General features: G+C 44.5%; 1 long non-coding RNA gene across 1 annotated transcript in view; it reads right to left on the bottom strand.

Moving 5' to 3' along the window:
• Nucleotides 1-18,562: 18,562 nt before the first annotated feature.
• LOC123839476 (uncharacterized) overlaps nt 18,563-19,834 on the bottom strand; it is a 168,953-nt gene continuing 167,681 nt past the window's right edge. Inside the window, exon 7 of the long non-coding RNA XR_010409826.1 lies at nt 18,563-19,102. This is a non-coding gene — a long non-coding RNA (uncharacterized LOC123839476). The remainder of the gene's footprint in view (nt 19,103-19,834) is intronic.

Raw genomic sequence — 19,834 nt, 5'->3', positions numbered from 1 at the left:
ATACAGCTTCTCCTGACTGGTATATTATTCTACATCCAGGCTGAAAAGAATTTACACTGAAGCAAAGATACACAGAATTCATCCTTAGCTTTTCCCTCTGCTCACCCTATTCTAGTCACCCTATTTTCCAACTTTTGAGAAATGAAAATTTTAGAATCCTCAATGGATTCGTTGAAATCTCTGCACAGAAGAATTAGCAGTGAGAGAATTTTTTCCATTTTATAGATGAGGTGCCTTACAGAGGCTTATTAGACCTAACTCACCATTTCTCATTCAGCAGATGCAGATAAGGTAGGAAATTGTTGTATGTCCGAATCCCCAAACTCCACTCACCCAACAGCATGAGTGGTCTTAATGTATGTGGAATAAAATGGTTGTGTGTGTATGTGTGTATGGTGGGGGGAGGCACCGTGGGGGTGGGTGTTGACAGATGAGGGTAGATAAGCATCCTCAGTGGCCTTGAAATCCTTCAGCTGCTGTGCATCACACAGAAGCCACTGGAAGCTTTAAGAGAGTGAGTAAACAACAGCCATCTTTGTGTTTTAGAAATATTTTGCATGGCGAAGATTGGATTGGAGTTGGAAAGTCTCCTTGAAGACTACACAGGAGAGTGGGGTTCAAGGAATTGAGTTAGGAAGCTGTTGCAGTTTTCCAAGAGAGAGGGGTGGGTGCTCTGTTTAAGCAATGGCAGAGATGGCTGAACAATATTTGTAGGCAATCCACATACCTTGAATGCTATGCATTTCAGAGATGAAAAATACTTTCTAGCATCCCTTAAGCTCTCAGGAAACCCTCTAGTGTTGATTGGATATAAAAGTGGTTGAAGGCTCATGGTGTGTGGATGCCTGATTAGAAATTTCAAACTAACTAACCCCTGTCCCTGTGGGTGGTAGAGGATGAAAATTAATGTGTATATTTATTACACTGTTGATGCTACAGAATTTAAAAGGAAAGTACACAGCTGACAGCATTAACCAAATGATGTGGTGATGATTGACAGCTCAAAGGAAAGGTGAACTGAAAGAGATTTTTACCTTCCAGGATCCTTCTGTCTACAAGGAAGACAAGACAAAAAACATACAACAGTTGCCTGGTCAGATGAGGCAATGTACTACGAAGGATCTAAGTGCAGGTGGTAAGAGGGACAGGTGTTCTCATAGTTGGTGAGTGGCAAGATGGACTGAGTCAGGAGGACACTAGCTTTTCATTCATTTAGCAAATATTTACTTAGCAGCTACTATGGGTCAGGCCCTGTAGGGATGGATCAGTGAAGGAAATAGACTGATGAGTCCCTCCCTGTGGGGAGCTCACATTCTTGGAAACATTCTTGGAGGGGGTGGGGCTTGAGCTGGATTCTGAAGGAAGGGAGCCTTGATAGGCAGAGAGAAGACAACATCAGAGTGGGGGACAAAAAGTAGGAAACCCAGGCAGAGGAAATACTTACAGTGGGAAACAATGAGAGGCTTGGGAAGTGGCCAAGGTCAGTTTGTGCTTGGGGATGGGGGCAGCAGGAAATCAAATGGGAGGGTGAAATCAGGAAATGGGCAGAAGACATGAACAGACATTTCTGCAAAGAAGACATCCAAATGGCCAACAGACATATGAAAAAGTGCTCAACATCACTTGGCATCAAGGAAGTACAAATCAAAACCTCAATGAGATACCACCTCACACCAGTCAGAATGGCTAAAATTAACAAGTCAGGAAACGACAGATGTTGGCGGGGATGCGGAGAAAGGGGAACCCTCCTACACTGTTGGTGGGAATGCAAGCTGGTGCAGCCACTCTGGAAAACAGTATGGAGGTTCCTCAAAAAGTTGAAAATAGAGCTACCCTACAACCCAGCAATTGCACTACTGGGTATTTACCCCAAAGATACAAATGTAGTGATCCGAAGGGGCACATGCATCCCAATGTTTATAGCAGCAATGTCCACAATAGCCAAACTATGTAAAGAGCCTAGATATCCATCAACAGATGAATGGATAAAGAAGATGTGGTATATATTTTTATATATACAATGGAATATTATGCAGCCATCAAAAAGTGCCATCTTGTCATTTGCAATGACATGGATGGAACTAAATGGTATTATGCTAAGCGAAATAAGTCAATCAGAGAAAGACAAGTATCATATGATCTCACTGATATGAGGAATTTGAGAAACAAGACAGAGGATCATAGGGGAAGGGAGGGAAAAATGACACAAGATGAAACCGGAAGGGGAGACAAATCATAAGAGACTCTTAATCTCAGGAAACAAACAGGGTTGCTGGAGTGGTGGGGGGTGGGAGGGATGGGGTGGCTGGGTGATAGACATTGGGGAGGGTATGTGCTATGGCGAGTGCTGTGAATGGTGTAAGACTGATGAATCACAGACCTGTATCCCTGAAACAAATAATACATTATGTTAAAAAAACAAACAAACAAAAAAATGGGAGGGTGAGGCTGGGGCTGGGCTTGAAAACCTGGCAGGGGCAACTGAATGTTATCCTGTAAGCATCACAGAGCCCCGGGGAGAGGATGCAAGCTTCTAGTTGAAAGGAGGAGGCAGCAAAGATAGCAGAGCAGATGGTGGGGCAGGAATCTGTGGCCATTTCAGAAATCAATTATTTTTTCCTTCCTTGCTCTGCCTTGTCTTTTTCTCCACCCTCGGAGTTTTAAAGATATCTAAAATGTTGTAATTATGTCTGAATGCATAAGAAGAGTAGAATCAGGTGAAGACAGCACAGATCCATGGAAATTATTATGTTAATGACTTAGCAGTAATACAGACAATGTTCCCAGAGTGAACACTTAACCATTCTTCTACTGGCTACTTAAGTATACTGTGAGCTTAAGGATAAATCCAGGCGACTGATATGCTTGGATGGAGTGGGTCCCTGGGCAGGGTCATCTGAACATAGTCCTCCACTGGAAGTCCCTCATGGAGAATTTAAATTTAAAAGGATGATAATAAAGTGAAGAATTAAGAGCCAATAAAAGGGAGGGAAAATGGGTAACATCTCCAAATTCTCTCTCTCTTATTCATACCACATGCTTTATGGAATCTTTTATCATTCTGACACTTGCCATTTATATTCCCAGCATCCCCTCCTGCCAAATTTATTTTACTCATACTACTGAGGAGACATAAAGCTGCTGAGGCAATTCTCTAGATTGCTCTGCCAAGTGTAGAACCCTGTGATGATTTCAAGTGTCCCAAATCCCTTGGATTTCAAAGCAAAGAGGTGCATCATGGCTACCTTGAAAAGGAACATGGGCGTGTTCCCTGTTTGGCCCAGATGTCCCCAAGCTGCTACAACCTGATGACACAAATGATCGTGGGGCAATTGTGGGAATGCACAGTCTCCCCCAGTGATTTCCCGGGGCCTCCAGGGCATCTCACCTTGCTCAGAAACACGTCTGCTCATGTCCTGCTTGCTGCTGGTGTCCCCAAGAGAATGCTCTCTTCTTGACACACCATTCCTTGAACCCCTGGGCTGCCTGTGTCCTCCAAAGATGAGACTTTGGGGTGGTCTACGGTGAGCTCTTGCACTTTATCATTGAGGCCCTGAAGCATTAGTGTCGTATCCAGTCTCAGTAAGTCCTTACGGCTTTCAGCCTTGAACCCCTCTCTCTACAGAGTTCGACACTAGGCTGTCAGAAATGTGCATCAGAATGTGTGTTGCAGATGTGTTTTAATATTGAAGAACTGCAAGTAAACTGATTTTCCGTCAGGGGAAGAAATTGGTTAAATAAATTGCAATATATTTGTACCGTGAAATAACATGCAGAACTTGGAATGAATTAGAAATCTTTCAGATGACTTGGAGGGATTTGCGTTGTAAATAAAAGACGTAGAAATGTATATGAAATTTGATTCCATTTTTGCACAACAATGGAACCCCTCATATGTTTTAGGATATGTGTATATGTAAGGGAGTTGTTTAATATGGTCTTTATAAGGTTCTATCAGTATTAAGAAACAAAATGGAAGGACATAACTTAGGTTGTTATAAAGGTAGCAGGCATCTTCTGTGTCCCACTTCACATCTTTTCAGTTCACCTTTAAAAAAAAACTTGTTAAAACTTCTGAAAAAATGTGGTAAACTACACATAACATAAAATTCACCATCTTAACCAATTTTAAATGCAGTTTGGTGTCATTAAGTATATTCACCTTGTTGTGCAACCATCAACACCATCCACCTGCAGAACTTCGCTCATCTTCCCAACTGAAACTCCATACCCATTAAACAGTAACTCCCCGTCCCTCTCCCCAAGCCCCTGGCAACTGCCATTCTACTTCCTGACTATGAACTGTACCCGATATATGTGGAACCATACAATATTTGTCTTTCTGGGACTGACTTAAGTCCACTTAGCATAATGTCCTCAAGGTTCTTCTGTATTGTAGCATGTGTCAGAATTTCTTTTCTCTCTGAGGTCGAATAATATTCCATTGTATGTATATACCATATTTTGTGTATCCATTCATCCAGCTTGGGTTGCTCCATCTTTTGGCTATAGTGAATAATGCTGTTGTGAAGCTGGGCAAACAAATATCTCTTTGAGAACCTGCTTCCGATTCTTTTGGATGCATAACCAGCAGTAACCCTGCTAGACCATACGATCATTCTATTTTGAATTTTTTTGAGGATACACTATACTGTTATCCATAGCAACTGCACCGTTTTATGTTCCCACTTACAGGACGTAAGGGATCCAATTTCTTCACATCTTCACCAACATTTGTTATTTTCTTCTTTTCTTTTCTTTTCTTTTCTTTTCTCTTCTTTTCCTTTCCTTCCCTTTCCTTTTCTTTTTGGTAGTAGCCATTCTAATGGGTATGAGATGGTATCTCACTGTGATTTTAATTTGCACTTCCTTAATAATTAGTGACATTGAGTATCTTTTCTTGTACTTATTAGCTATTGGATATCTTCTTTGGAGAAATGTCTATTCAAGTCCTCTGCCCATTTTTTTCATCCAATTGTTTTTCTTTCTTTCTTTCTTTCTTTCTTTTTCTTTCTTTCTCTCTTTCCTTTCTTTCTTTCTTTTAGTTGTAGGAGTTCTTTATATAGTCTGGATATTAACCCCCTTAACAGATATATGATTTGTAAATATTTTCTCTCATTTTGTGGGTTGCTTTTTCATTCTGTTGATTGTGTCTTTTGATGCACAGAAGTTTTCAATTTTGATATAGTCCCATTTGTCTATTTTTTCTTTTGTTATCTATGCTTCAGTCTGCCTTTTATGCCAAACTTTGCTGTAGCAACCAGCTTCACACAGGTATAACTTGACAGACCCACCCTTCAGCTCCACTGCTTGCCCTTACTTAGGATTTCTGAGTCTATTGTGCAGCATGCCTCCTGGATCCCACCTAGTATCATGCGTGACTACACAACCTGGAAGGTCAAAGTGGGTGACACCCATATGGCATCCCTTGACCAATGGGTCTCAGGAGCTGGTATATTAAGGCTCTCTTCTTCCTTCCTGCAGGTGGGCAATTCCAAGGTGCATTCCACACAACTTGTCAGGTGTCTGAGCTAGGCCCCAAAATGGCTTGCCCAAAGAGGTACGTGTAAAATCTCTAGAACCTATGAGTATTATTTGAAAAAAGGGTCTTGGCAGATGTGTTTCAATTAACGCATAGTATAATGGATATAGACAACAATATTGTAATATAGTCATCAAACTTGCTAAGAGACTAGAACTTAATTATTCCACTAAAAAGAAAGGATAACTATGTAATGTGATATGGGTGCTAATTATCACTACAATGCATATTATAACATATGCATGTATCAGATTAATATGCTGTACACCTTAAATTTACACAATGTCATATGTCAAATATATTCAATAAATAAATAAGGATCTTGAGATGAGATTATCCTGGATTCTCTGAGTGGGCTCTAAACCCAATGACAAGAGTCTTTTTAAGAGCAAGGCAGAGGAAAATTTGAAACAGACAGAAGAGGAGGAAACACAGACACACAAAGAAGGTAATGCAAAGACAGAGCAGAGAGAGAGATGCAGTCACGAGACAAGGAATGCCAACAGCCAGCCGAGGCTGGAAGAGGCCAAGGAGGATCCTTCTCCAGAGCCTTCAGAGGGAGGACAGCCCTGCTGATACCTCAATTTCAGACTTGTAGCCGACTCATCTATGAAAGGATTAATCTCTGTTGTTTCAAGTCAACAAGTTTTGGGTGATCTGTTACAGCAGCCACAGGAAACCAACACAACGTTCTCAAGAGGATCCAGCCATAGTTGCCCACAGTTGGGGCAAGCTCAATAATTGAAGGACTGGCCTGCCTTCCTTCCGTATTTCACTCTTCCTGGGGCCCCATTCCTATTCCCTAGGACCATTTCCCAAAATAAATTCCCTGTGTGTAAGCCCTGGTCTCAGGTTCTGCTTTCTGGGGGGAGGGGGTGGGGATGTAGGCTAAGACACTTGGTTCCAGAAGTGACCCTAGAAAGTAGAAGCTCAGGAAGGGACTATGGAGCTGGCTCACTCACTGGGCAGACAGTGATGACTCTGGTGCTGGTAGTAAGTGGGCTGATAACAACTCCAGGCATCCAGTGCATTATGAAACGTTTGAGGCTCAATGCTCTGGGGAATGCAAGGACACAGCCAGTAAGTTGTAAAACACAACTTATTTTTTCTTGTACCTCCTACTACCAAGTAGGAGATAGTACATTTGGTGTGCCTCTTTCAATTTCAGAGGCTGCATTTGATACATTTGGGAATATTGCCCTTACCCATTGATTGGGTAACTCAGAATCCTGTCAATTTTGAGAAAACCCTGTAGCAAGCAGGGTCAGGCTTTGGGGCAAGCTGTTATCACTTGGGTCATAAGACCCAGCAGATCCAATAATGCTAGAAGTACCCACGGTAGATGAAGATGCTTGTGTGGGTCCTGGGAAAGCCCTAATAGGAAAATCACAGCCTACACCCCTAGGGTTCTGGATCAAGGTCATGCCTTCTGCAGCCGAGATTTACTCACCATTTGCAAAGCAGCCCTTACGTGCTACTCGTCTCTAGAGGAGACTGAGCACCTGGGACCTGAGCTGTCGATCAAAAGTAGGGCATTAGGGCATGCACCAAATCATAAGATTGGACAGACGGAGCAGCGATCTATCATACAAAAGAAAAGGTAGATTTTGGATTGCACATGAAGAGGCATGGAAGGCACATCAAGTCACATGAACAGGCAGCCCTGACTTCCACGCCACCTATGATTGCTGTACCATTATGTCCTGTCAACTTACACCTGTAGCCTCATGGGAGTTTCTTGTGAACAACTGACACGGGAGGAAAGAACCTGAACACCATCCATAGATGGATAAGCACAATATGTTGGCACTAACTGAAAACGGACTCCTCTGCCCTGTAGCCCCACCCAGGTATACTCTGTGGGACAGTGAGAAGAAAAATCCTCTTTGTTGGAAGAGCTGCGAGCAGCGCATTGATTACTCAATTTGTATGGACACAGAGATGGCCTGAGATATGGTGATGTATAGAATCCTGGCAGTGATAAGTGCCTTGGCTGAGTGGTCAGAGACCTGAAAGGAGCAAGGTTGGAAGATGAGTCAAGGTCAGGAGATGACCTTGAGGTGTTTGTACACACAGGAGTGGGCACAGTGTGAAAGATTTTGGGGTCTCATGTTAATTCTCACCAGAGAGCATCTACCACAGAGAATGCCCACCTTGTGTGAATAAGAGCCAGCCTCTTTCCTTGGCCACCCCAGGGCTTCTTCGATAATCTCCTGAATGCCATAGTAATAGAGATCAAGGCTATATGCCTGGCCCAACAGCATGAGCTCCTTCTCTTCAAGGCTGATTTGGCCACTGCCACTGATGAATGCCAGATTTCTAGCCAAATAAATTGCAGACAAGCTCTTCACGTGATAGCATTACTCAAGGAGGCCAACCATCTATCTGGTGGCAAGTGGATTTCTTCAGATGCCTTCACCTTGATGGGGGCAGCAATTTGTTCTTATAAGAAATGACACCTACTCTGGATATGTGTGAGATCCCACCCCCTGGCTGTTAGCATCACCATCCAAGGGCCTACAGAATGCCTGGTTTAATAGCATAGAGTGTATATAACATTGCCTCAGATAAGGGACCCATTTTATAGTAAAGGAGATATGCCATTGAATGCATGACTACAGGAGTCACTGCTTCTACCATAATGCACATCACCTGGAAGTTGACAGCTTAATGGAAGGATGAAAGACTTACCAAAGACTCCTTTAGGATGTTATCTTGGGCACAACATTCAGTGGTGTTGGAGTGTAGCTTTCAGGATGTGTTATATGCACCGAACCAATGGCCAGGGTATGGTCTGTGTCCCAAATAGCTAGAATACATGGATCCTGAAACCAAGGGGGTAAAAGAAGGATTAGTCACTCTCACCATTATTTGTAGTGACCCACTTAAGGAATTTATGCTTCCCACCTTTAACTTTATGTTCTATTGGATTAGAAGTTTCCCAGGTGGAAGGTAAGGGATTTGGAGGCATGCTTGTACCAGAGGGTTCTGCTGAACTTGAAGTTACAACTACTGCCCAGTCATTTTATTTTATCTTTATATTTTAAGATTTATTTATTTATTTACTTATCTGAGAGAGAGAGAGAGAGAATGCTTACATGAGTGGGGGGAAGGGGCAGAGAGAGAGAATCTTCAAGCAGACTCCCCGTGAGGGTGGAGGCTGATGTGGGGCCTGATCCACGACCCACGAGATCATGACCTGAGCCAAAACCGAGTCAGATGCTCAACTGACTGATCCACCCAGGTGCCCCTGCCCAGTCATTTTAGATTCCTTGAGCCAGAGGATCCTAAAGAACTATATTGGTGGGGATAATTGACTCTGAACACCATGAGGAGCTAGGGTTGCAGCTCCCCAGTGGGTTAAGAAAGGAGAATGTTTAGAAGCCATGAGACACTGGTGCTGCAATCCAAGGGGTAAGTATAAATGGGCCATCCCAAAAACCATGACCCAATAGGGGTGCGAGAACTAAGGTCCAACCCTGCAGATGAAGGATGAAGGTCTGGCTGAAGGTGAGGAAAGTCTGGAATAGGTGTGGGGGGAGCCATGATGCTCAACAATGGTATTGGGACCATGTGTGGCTGGGAGGACTGAAGCTTGGTCCACTAACTGTCCTGCATGAAGCCTTTTGTAGAAATTGCTACTAGCTACCACATTAAGGACCCTGTGACTGACTGGACTCCAGAAAGGGCATGAGCACATCTGAGTGGTATAAGGAGTAAATCATATTGGACCTCTCTCATGCCTCATGTTTTACATCTCTCCAACCTACCTCTAACTGTGTCAGTTGCTGCAGTGACCAGTGCAGATATAACCTTCCGGCATCTTCCCTCTGCTACATCTCATTCCTTACTTTCTGTGTGGAGTCCTCTCTGAAGCCACTCTATGAGAGGACTGCTAAACCAGCCTGGCATCTGCTTGCTCATGTGCAATCTAGAAGAGAGCATTCATACTCCATGTGGCAATCCTTGACCAGGGGGAGATAGAAGCTAGTGAACAAATATGTGCTTCTACCTTCCTTCCCACAGGTGGACGACTCTGGGGTCAATTCCACACAACTCCTTAGAGGGTCTTGGGCAGATGGAGTAGCAGTTGCTCATGGAGTGACCAGCTCAATAAAGCACCCTTGCATTGGCTTTTTTTCCTACCCTGATTTGTACTCTTTCCAGTTCCTCATGCCTATTCTCTGGGTCACTTCCCCAAATAAACTATTTGCGTGCAAACCCTTACCAAAGTCTCTGCTTTCTGGCTAAGACACGTAGGTGACTTGGGAAAAGTGAAGGTAGATGTGGGCTGCTGATATGGGTGAGAAGAGAGAGAGGTGGGGAAAGGTGTCCACAGGAAAAATTATCATTTGTACTAGATCTAATTTTTGTAAAATGACATAGATGTGTGTATGTAGACATAAAGAGATGCTTGCAAAATGGTCACCCAAATATTTGCATTGGTTATCTTAGAATGGTGGGATATATTTTCTTATATTTTAAAAGCATTATATTTTTGGGGCGCCTGGGTGGCTCAGTTGTTAAGCGTCTGCCTTCGGCTCAGGTCATGATCCCACGGTCCTGGGATCGAGCCCCGCATGGGGGGGGGGTCCCTGCTCAGCGGGGAGCCTGCTTCTCCCTCTCCCACTCCCCCTGCTTGTGTTCCCTCTCTCACTGTCTGTCAAATAAATAAATAAAATCTTAAAAAAAATAATAAATAATAAATAAATAAAAGCATTATATTTTTATAAGTTATTTGAAATATTTACACTGAATGTGTGATATTTACATATAATAATCAGAAAAACATTGCAAGGAAGGGGGTATAAACAGTGGGGAAGGAAGTAAGCCTTCAGGCCAAGGTGGGAGTTCTCTCTCCAGACATCTGTGCACAAAGCTCTTCCTCCTTCCTGAAGCCAGAAAACAAATCCCTCTCTCTCACTATCAGCTCAATGTAGATAGAAATTCCAAGGCATGACCAGAACCCACTAGTTTCATAGCAGTGGCCAAACTTCAATCTGAGCTCAACTGGGATCCCCTGCTCTGCATATGCACAGTATTGCAACCTGGTTGAAATGAGATGACTCAAACCCCAATTTGTAGGGAAAGAAAGAGAAAGTTCTGAGCTCATAGGGGTTTGTTATTTCCTCAAAATTCTCAGTTATACTAGCTAGCAAGAGGGAGATCAGTAGGCTTACAGATTACAAGAATGAATTGGCTCTTCTGAGAAATGTCTTCTTATCATCTTCTTTCCTCCATTGCTCAGGGGTCCCCACATGGGGTGAGAACCCCACTCAAGACCTCCCTCTGGGTCACAGGGCCAAGTGTCTTATTTAAAATTATCCTCAATACAGTTTGGCCCAGGTCACCCCTAACGGGGCCCTGAGTGGAAAACACATGAGGCTGTGCTTTTGGGAGGCAGAGGAAGCTACTGAACCTCTATTTTGAACTAGGATTTGAATTTTGGAAGATAGAGATAGGTTTCTAATTTGAAGAGTATGTAGTTCTGCCTCTTATAGAGGAAACCTTCCGGGGAGAAGATTCTAAATATGAAGGGTTTTTAAATGTGTTCTAGAATGAAGAAAGTTGGTAAAGTCAGATCCAAAATCCTGGTTTGACAGCAGATTTGCACGCTGTTCAATCTTGACTTTTTCCCACTGGAAAAAAATGGAATGAAGGCTGATACTTGGCGCTTGATTCAACAATTGAGAAGAGAGAGGGGCGCCTGGGTGATGAGTCAGTTAAGTGGCTGACTCTTGGTTTTGGCTCAGGTCATGATCTCAGTGTCATGAGATGGAGCCCTGCCATGGCTCTGTGCTCAGCATGGAGTCTGCTTGAGATTTGCTCTTCCCCTCCTCCTGCCCCTCCACTAGAGTGCATGCTCTCTCTAATAAAATAAAATCGATCTTTAAAAAAAAAATAAAAGCAGCAAGACCAATGTTTCTACCACTCAGTAGCTATTAAACAAATTTATGAGCATTATTGCTCATTATGGAGAACCATAATTTACACATTGAAGCTCTCAGATTTCACTGTTATCTTTCTGCTGTCCCCCAAGTTTGGGCTTTCCTTAAACCTCACATTCACTACCATCTCCACCCAACTCATTTTTCTTTGCCTTACGGCTTCTTTTACTTTGTGAAGAAAATATTCTCAAGGGCATGTGCCTACTTTGAGAAGGCAGTTGGTGGGGAGTGCTGGAATAGAGTGCCTGAATGTCTTTGTTTGAATGTTTTTATGTTTTTTAAAAAGATTTATTTATTTATTTGAGAAAGAGAGAGACAGAGAGCATGACCCTGAGCTCATGACCTGAGGTGAAACCAAGAGTTGGAGGTTCAACGGACTGAGCTACCCAGGTGCCCCCCCAATGTCTTTAAGATAAATCTTTTCTCCCATCTCAGCGGGCTACCTTGAGGTGTGGGGTTGTTTATCCCAGGTCTGGGGGAGCCTGGTGGCCTCAATGTATATAATATTTACATATTATATATTATTTACATATCTGTGCAGCCTAGGAACCTTCTGGGGTGCTGGAAATGTTCTCTACCTTGGCCAGGGTGGTCATTATAATATATATAAACTAATTGGTTTCGTAGACTTGATTGTATATAAGGTATGCTTCAATAAAAAAAATAGTTAAAAATATATATGCCTTCAAATATGCATGGATAAAACCTCAAACCCTCCTCCTTAGGACTTTGGACTTTGAAATGCAAAACTGAAGGTCATTGTTATTTTACTGGACGTTAAACACCGTTAAGGCAACGTACATTTTTTTAATTATTATTATATTATGTTAATCACCATACATTACCTCATTAGTTTTTGATGTAGTGTTCCATGATTCATTGTTTGTGCATAACACCCAGTGCTCCATGCAGTATGTGCCCTCCTCAATACCCACCACCAGGCTAACCCATCCTCCCACCCCCCTCCCCTCTAGAACCCTCAGTTTGTTTCTCAGAGTCCATAGTCTCTCATGGTTCATCTCCCCCTCCGATTCCCCCCCTTCATTTTTCCCTTCCTGCTATCTTCTTCTTCTTCTTTTTTTAAACATATAATGTATTATTTGTTTCAGAGGCACAGGTCTGTGATTCGTACATTTTGAATCAACAGCAAGTTTGGTTAGTAGGTGCGTCTTATAACTGCAACACCATTTCCTTTCCCAGGAGAAAATTAGAATAGGAAGAAACGGACCTTCTATCGCATGGCATTGTGATAGGGAGGCGGCCGTTTCCACTCAGTTGATTAGTTTTTTTCTTCTTAAGGTGACATTTGATTTATAGCTGACAGTACCACAGAATGCGGTGTAGTTTCAAAACTGAAAATGCTCAGCTCTGGAGTGATTTGTCAACAGCTCCTGCTTTCAGGATCCTTTCCCAGGAGACTGCCCTGGACAGCCTGCCTCACTGTGCTGCTGGGGGCCCTCGCCTAGAGCCTGGGGCTGGACGGGGCAAGCCCTCGTGTCATTCCACAGGCCAGGGGTCCCAGCTCTGTGTAGCTCTTGCTCTCCCCACTCTGGGCTCCTGAAACAAGACAAGACGCAGTCCAAACCACTGGCCAGGGGTCTGTTTACAACTTGTGTCTGTTAACAACTTGGAATTGTTGCGCTTTTTTTTAAGATTTTATTTATTTATTTATTTATTTATTATTTATTTATTATTTATTTATTTATCAGAGATGGAGAGATCACAAGCAGAGGGAGAAACAGGGAGAGGGAGAAGCAGGCTCCCTGCTGAGCAGGGAGCCTGATTGAGATTTGATCCCAGGACCCTGGGATCAGGACCTGAGCCGAAGGCAGATGTTCAACCAGCTGAGCCACCCAGGCGTCCCAGAATTGTTGCTTTTATTATGTTAACTCAGCCACTCTGGGTGACCTGCCCAAGTTGTTGACCTCTCAGGGCTTCAGGTTTTCACCTGGAACATGAGGGAGCCGGTCAGATCCAGTGGAGGGTACCCAGTGAGGCTGCAGGGGAGACTCACCCGGAGAGGTTCAACCCAAAAAAGGAAAGCGCATATAGTAGTAGACATTTTTCAAGCCTTTGACTTAAAGAATGTTAGTCCTTATGTTTTTCAGACATGAAGGACATAGTGTTCAAATTTTTATTAAGATTCTATGTTTGCACAATCTCTAGACCCAACATGGGTCTCAAACCCACAACCCCGACATCAAGAATTGCATGCTCCACCGACCAAGACAGCCAGGTGCCCTGCAAAAGACACATTTTTAAAAATACATGCCTGATGGTACAATCTTCTTCACCCTCTATCTCACTGAGTGGTATTTAGAATACACTAGCAATGCAACTAGGTACTCTGAACATGTTCTATAACCTGCCCATCTTCCCCCTTCACCCACCTCAAGTCATCCATTTCTTGTTAGAATAAATGAAATCATCATTTGGTTATTATTATTATTTTAAAGTGTTTTCTTTTGAAATAATCTTAACTATAAGAAATGGCAAAAATAACACAGAAAGTTCCCATGTACCCTTCACCCAGCTTCCCCCAATAATCTCTTACATAACCCCATCATCACTGGTTATTATTTTACAGCATGATTCACCTCCTCCCCCACCCTTAGCCCCAGCCCCCTCACCCCCCGGCAATCAGTCTTGGCATCTGAAAGAGCCTAGTATCAAACAGCGGCAGGTTTGCAAGGTGAGCGTGAGGAGCTGAGACTAAACCTCATTTCCTGGTTCCTATCCAGAGCTCCTTGTGTCATTATGTGCTCTGGCTTCACAAGGAGGTTAAAAAAAAAAATCCCCAAATGAAAACTTATGATTTATTTATTTAAAGTAGAGGCAGTGAATAACTCATGAATTCATGCATTTGCTTATTATTCTTCCTTGCCGTGGAGATGGATGGATGAATTGATTCATCTCTCTACCTACACATCTCACCACTGCAATGGGAAAATGAGGTGGGCTGGGGAGGGCAGGGAGGTGTGATGGAAAAGGGACAGAACCAAGACTAAAGATGTAGCCCTAGTTCTGCCAATGGAATGAACTTGGTGAGTCACTCTCTGAGTCTTCATTTCTTTTTTTGTAAAATGAGGGAGGAGGCCTGGGTAGGGGTGAAGTCAGAGGCTCAGATCGTTGCATCTAAGGAAATGGCATGATAGGTTGGGTTCCCTGGGAAGCTGACTTTGAGAAGGGGGTTAGCACACAGGCTGCTTGTTAGGAAGTTGTCAGAGCAATGCTGTGGAAATGGGACTGGAGCATGTTTGGCAGAAGGAGAAGTTGAGGCCCAATGGAAACCTTGGCCAACTGCATGGAGAGCTCTGGGGCTAGAATGCCCTATGGTATAGTGTCATTAGGGGTGAGCAGGCCAGGCCTTTATACCCCACATCCAGTGGCCTGAGCTGTCCCAGGACTGGCTGGGTCGCTGGCAAGTCAGCGGTCTGCAGCGTCAGCCAGGTCTTCTCAATGACACTCTCAATTGCTGGAACATTAAGGGTTTCATTGAAGTATCGTCTGGGAGGCTCACTACAGTGCCCACCACCGTGTGAAAGCACAGGGTGCTGTTAATGAACAGGACAATGAGAATAATAGGATATTAACATGTACAGGGATATTAAAGATCATGCAACTCAAACTTGTCAGTGAACAGGAGAGGAAAATGAAGGGTTCCATGACTTGCCTCAGGTCCCATGGTAAGGTCACAGCAAAGTCCTTTGTCCTTCTCTCCAATCATTCTTTCCAGGACAGGGTAGCTCACATGCTGTGCATGGGAGGGACTGTCCACAGGAGTGTAGAGAGGACCAGGCAGGCCACCAGCTATCCTGAGGGTGCCACCAGCCCTGGCCAGGGAGGCCTGGAGCCCTTACTGGTACTTTCTAAAAACTCTTTGACCCCCAGTGCCTTCAGCCTTTCAAAGAAAGTGGCACTCATCCTGCTGGCTTCTGGGAAGCCCATCCGGGGAATTTTTTTCAAGTTAATCTTTTATCCTTGGTGCCTGGTGAAAGGGTATTAGGATGAAGTCCACAGGCAATGGTTCTTTGGTGCCCGGAGGTCTTTGGCCACGGGGGAAATCCATCAATTCATCACCCAAAGCTGGATTGACAGTGCACAGAGCCAAGCCTGAGACTATCGGGAGCTGGTATTTTCCCTGGATTTGCACAATTCCTCTGTGAGGGTCGCTGGGGCCCTGGTTAGAGAGGCCCAGCGGGCTGGGTAATGAACTCTGGTGTCTGCTGAGAGCGGCCCCTGTGCCGGGCAGCACTCAGGAGGGGGTAGGAATCAGCAAGAAAGCGTGCCAGAAATGGTTACATTTTGTAAGGAATGTGTCTTACCTTGTTCCATTCACAGAGGAAAAGAAAACATCAGCTCCAGAGCCAAACCTATCTCTCAGGGTAATCCATCTCTGTTCAGCTGCTCCCTGCAAATCTCTCTTGCATTAGCTTTCCCGGGCTTCAGACTAATGCACGCGCTATATTCCTTGGAAATTTAATAAGAGTCCTACGTGTCTTTTGAAATTCGTGTTTCTGTGTCTTATCTCCACCTAATGCGTTAATATGGAAATTAATTTAGTGCTCATCAGATAGAGTGAATTGTCAAGGTATGGGTTTCTTTTAACCTTGCTGAAAGTTCTCCCCGCGCCCCCTCTCTGGCAGCTGAATACTTAATATTATCCAAATAGGGGAAAACACATTTGCTGCAAATACACAGGAAGTACTTTAGAGCTGAAGGGATTCTCTAGCTTTTCAAGCCTGGATCTGACCTAGCCTTCTCTGCTCAGGCTGGGCTCTCATCACTCCCACTTGGCTCCCCCCTGGGTACCCTCCCATCGAACTGACCTCTAGATGTTTCCTAAATGCTCACATTTTTCCAAATCTCTGTCCCTTTGTATACATATGCTGGTCCTTTTGCCTGGGCCACACCCTTCCTTGCCTTCCTCACCTGAGAAACATCTACTTCACTTCAAGACTGCTAAAATGTCATTTCCTCTGGAAGATTGGGGGTGGGGCTCTTTCAGTACTGGGAACAGGGGGTGGGGACAGGGACACCCTCCTGCAGGTAAGCATATGGGAATTCCTTTCAGAGCTGAGATTCTGATCCACTGCTTCCTCCCTCCGTGGAGAGAATTTCTGCAAGGGAGACCTGTTCTTATTTATAGGAGGCTGACCTTAGCCACTGCTGCTTTCTCAGTGATTGCTTTTATTTGGCTCCTACTGGATGGATTGTCAGCAATTCCTGTGGTAGGGCCTGGTCCGCCACTGTTGGTTTCTTGCACTTAGCAGTCCTAGCAAGAGAGCAGCTCATGAGAGTCTTCCTCAATGGATACAGGAAGGAAAGAGTAAAGGAATGAAATATGAACAGGAAATAAATTTATTTCCAAGAGACAATAGCTGGAAAAATTGTTTTTCCTCTGATTTAGAAGATAATAGCTTAAAAAAAAAAAAAGCCGTTCTCTTTAAGAGAAAAAAGTAGGGGCACCTGGGTGGCTCAGTCAAATAAGCCTCCAACTCATGGTTTCAGCTCAGGTCATGATCTCAGGGTTGTGGGATCAAGCTCCCTGTCAGGCTCCATGCTCAGCTCAGAGTCTGCTTGAGGATTCTCTCTCCCTCCCTTTTCCTCTGCCCCTCCCCCCACACGCGTGTGCACACGCACTCTCATTCTCAAATAAATTAGAAAAAAAAGGTAAAGGATTCTCCAGATCAGAAGCTAGACAGAATATTCCAGAGTTCTGAAAAATTGAGAACAGTGAATTCACGCCCCTTGGACCCCAAAGGCAGGTGCAACCCAAGTGTTTGCCTTTCCCTTTCAGGGGCCCTTCCTCCAGAATATTTGGGCGGGGGGAAGAAGCTTCAAATGTGCACCCCTGAGGTGTTCCTCTGTGAAGTAGGATCCTCTCCCTTCCACCCAGCACAGCCATGGGGCCTCCTCCTGTACCACACACCAGCTTCAGTAACCCTAGCCTCCCACCCCCGACCCATTTTGTATTCTGTCCACCCAGAGGGCAGGAGCTTGGCCAGAGCCTCCTTCCTGCCACCCCATTTGTTCATTTCTCATAGCAACCTCTCGTAAGGCTGTCTGGGAGAACCTGATTTCGCCGAGGGGTGGGGAGCGGTAAGGAAAGGAAATGGCAACGCAGGAGGGAAGCATTTTTTACACTGTACTTTATATCATCATCTATGGTAACCACGAGAAAAGCCATTTGCTCTACATAGAGATGACACGCTCCAGCTCCCAGCCTTGCTCCCTCCCCTCAGATCATCTTCCTCTGGAAGAGAATCAGAGGGCCGCCTGGGTGGCTCAGTCGGTTAAGCATCCCACTCTTGGTTTCAGCTCAGGTCATGCTCTCAGGGTCATGAGGTCGAGTCCCGCATTGGGCTCAGTGCAGAGCCTGCTTAGAGTTTCTCTCTCTCCTTCTGCCGTTCCCTCCCTCCCTCTCTCTCTCTCTCCAAGAAAGAAAGAAAGAGAGAGAGAGAGGAAAGAAAGAAAGAAAGAGAGAGAGAGAGAGAAAGAAAGAGAAAGAGAGAAAGAAAGAAAGAAAGAAAGAAAGAAAGAAAGAAAGAAAGAAAGAAAGAAAGAAAGAGAGAGAGAGAATGAGAGGCTACCATGTACGTTCACTACCCAATTTCAGGAGGTGCCATTTACTTAGAGTGTAGTAGAAACAGTGCCCCTAAAGTTCTGCAGTGTAGCAGCCCTGAAGAGAAGTCTCTTCAGACCTCCAGGGCTTCTGGAAAGGCCCACTGCCCTATCCTGGGTGGCTGGTCTTGCCTAAGTTTGGCTTCTCTCTCCCCCATCTTCCCCCTCTGGAGACAGCCACCTCCAGCACCAGGCAGGTTGGGACAGCCCTCTGTGGGCTTTGGCACTTGAGGTGGGTCGCTTTTGAGCTCTTCTTGTCAATGCGAGGTTTACTCACACAGATTGTTCTTTCTGTTGTCCTGGGGGTAATTATGGACTGAACTGCCCAAGACATAAGCAATTTTCTCAGACATCTATACTAATAAAGTAAAATGTCTTCATACATAGGACAGTTATTCATGTACTGACCCCATCCCACAATGGGTTATGTTACTTCCTAGTATTAGACATGGTGATGTGAGAATCGTTTTAGCCTGGTCTGGGCCTTTGTGAAGGAATAGTGTCACTGAGAGACCCCTTATCCATTACTGGGAAAACAAAGAAAGCTACTCTCTGGGGAGGCACGTTCACTTTCTGGTTTCATGTGGTTCTAGTTGTCCTGAGAACCCCCAGGCACTTTGTAGGCACGGACTTTCTGCCCATTCTCAGCTCTGCAGGCAGGAAGGCAGTCCGTCACTAGAGGCCTGTCCTGGGAGGAATTAAGGTGCCTGCTTTCAGGAAGCTCCCCACACGTGGGGAAGCCACGTCTTCTCCCTGGCAGGGACACTATAAACTCTTGAGCAGCACAAAGCAGCTAACACTGTCCAGCACACAGCCTGGGATACTGAGGGCTGTGTGGAAGAGATCCCTGCTCAAAGAGGAAAGAGGTTACCCACCATACTGCAATGCCGGACCAGAGAAGTGTCTTCCATTTGTATATTCCACCTTGGGCCTCCCCATCTTCCCTGTCCAGTATTTGCTGTAGGACACTCTGTCGTGGCAGCTGTAACTATGGGGAGGGAGAGAGCCTAGGTTACACCTGATGGGCCACTGAGCTCATTCATTATGAGAGATGTATTCAATTTAGGGGCCATTTTTTTATTATGTTATGTTAATCACCATACATTACATCATTAGTTTTTGATGTAGTGTTCCATGATTCATTGTTTGTGCATAACACCCAGTGCTCCATGAAGAACGTGCCCTCTTTAATACCCATCACCGGGCTAACCCATCCCCCCACCCCCCTCCCCTCTAGAACCCTCAGTTTGTTTCTCAGAGTCCATAGTCTCTCATGGTTCGTCTCCCCCTCTGATTTCCCCCCCTTCTTTTTTCCCTTCCTGCTATCTTCTTCTTCTTCTTCTTTTTTTTAACATATAATGTATTATTTGTTTCAGAGGTACAGGTCTGTGATTCAACAGTCTTGCACAATTCACAGCGCTCACCATAGCACATACCCTCCCCAGTGTCTATCACCCAGCCACCCCATCCCTCCCAACCCCCACCACTCCAGCAACCCTCAGTTTGTTTCCTGAGATTAAGAATTCCTCATATCAGTGAGGTCATATGATACATGTCTTTCTCTGATTCACTTATTTCGCTCAGCATAATACCCTCCAGTTCCATCCACATCATTGCAAATGGCAAGATTTTATTCTTTTTGACGGCTGCATAATATTCCATTGTATATATACACCACATCTTCTTTATCTATTCATCTGTTGATGGGCATCTCGGCTCT

Source organism: Mirounga angustirostris, unplaced genomic scaffold, assembly GCF_029215605.1.
Source record: "Mirounga angustirostris isolate CCGP_5_RB_7025 unplaced genomic scaffold, mMirAng1.0.hap1 SCAF_3, whole genome shotgun sequence".
In the NCBI taxonomy this organism is placed as follows: Eukaryota; Metazoa; Chordata; class Mammalia; order Carnivora; family Phocidae; genus Mirounga; species Mirounga angustirostris.
The sequence above is the reverse complement of the archived record's forward strand: the minus strand, read 5'-3'. Positions and strand labels throughout refer to the sequence as shown.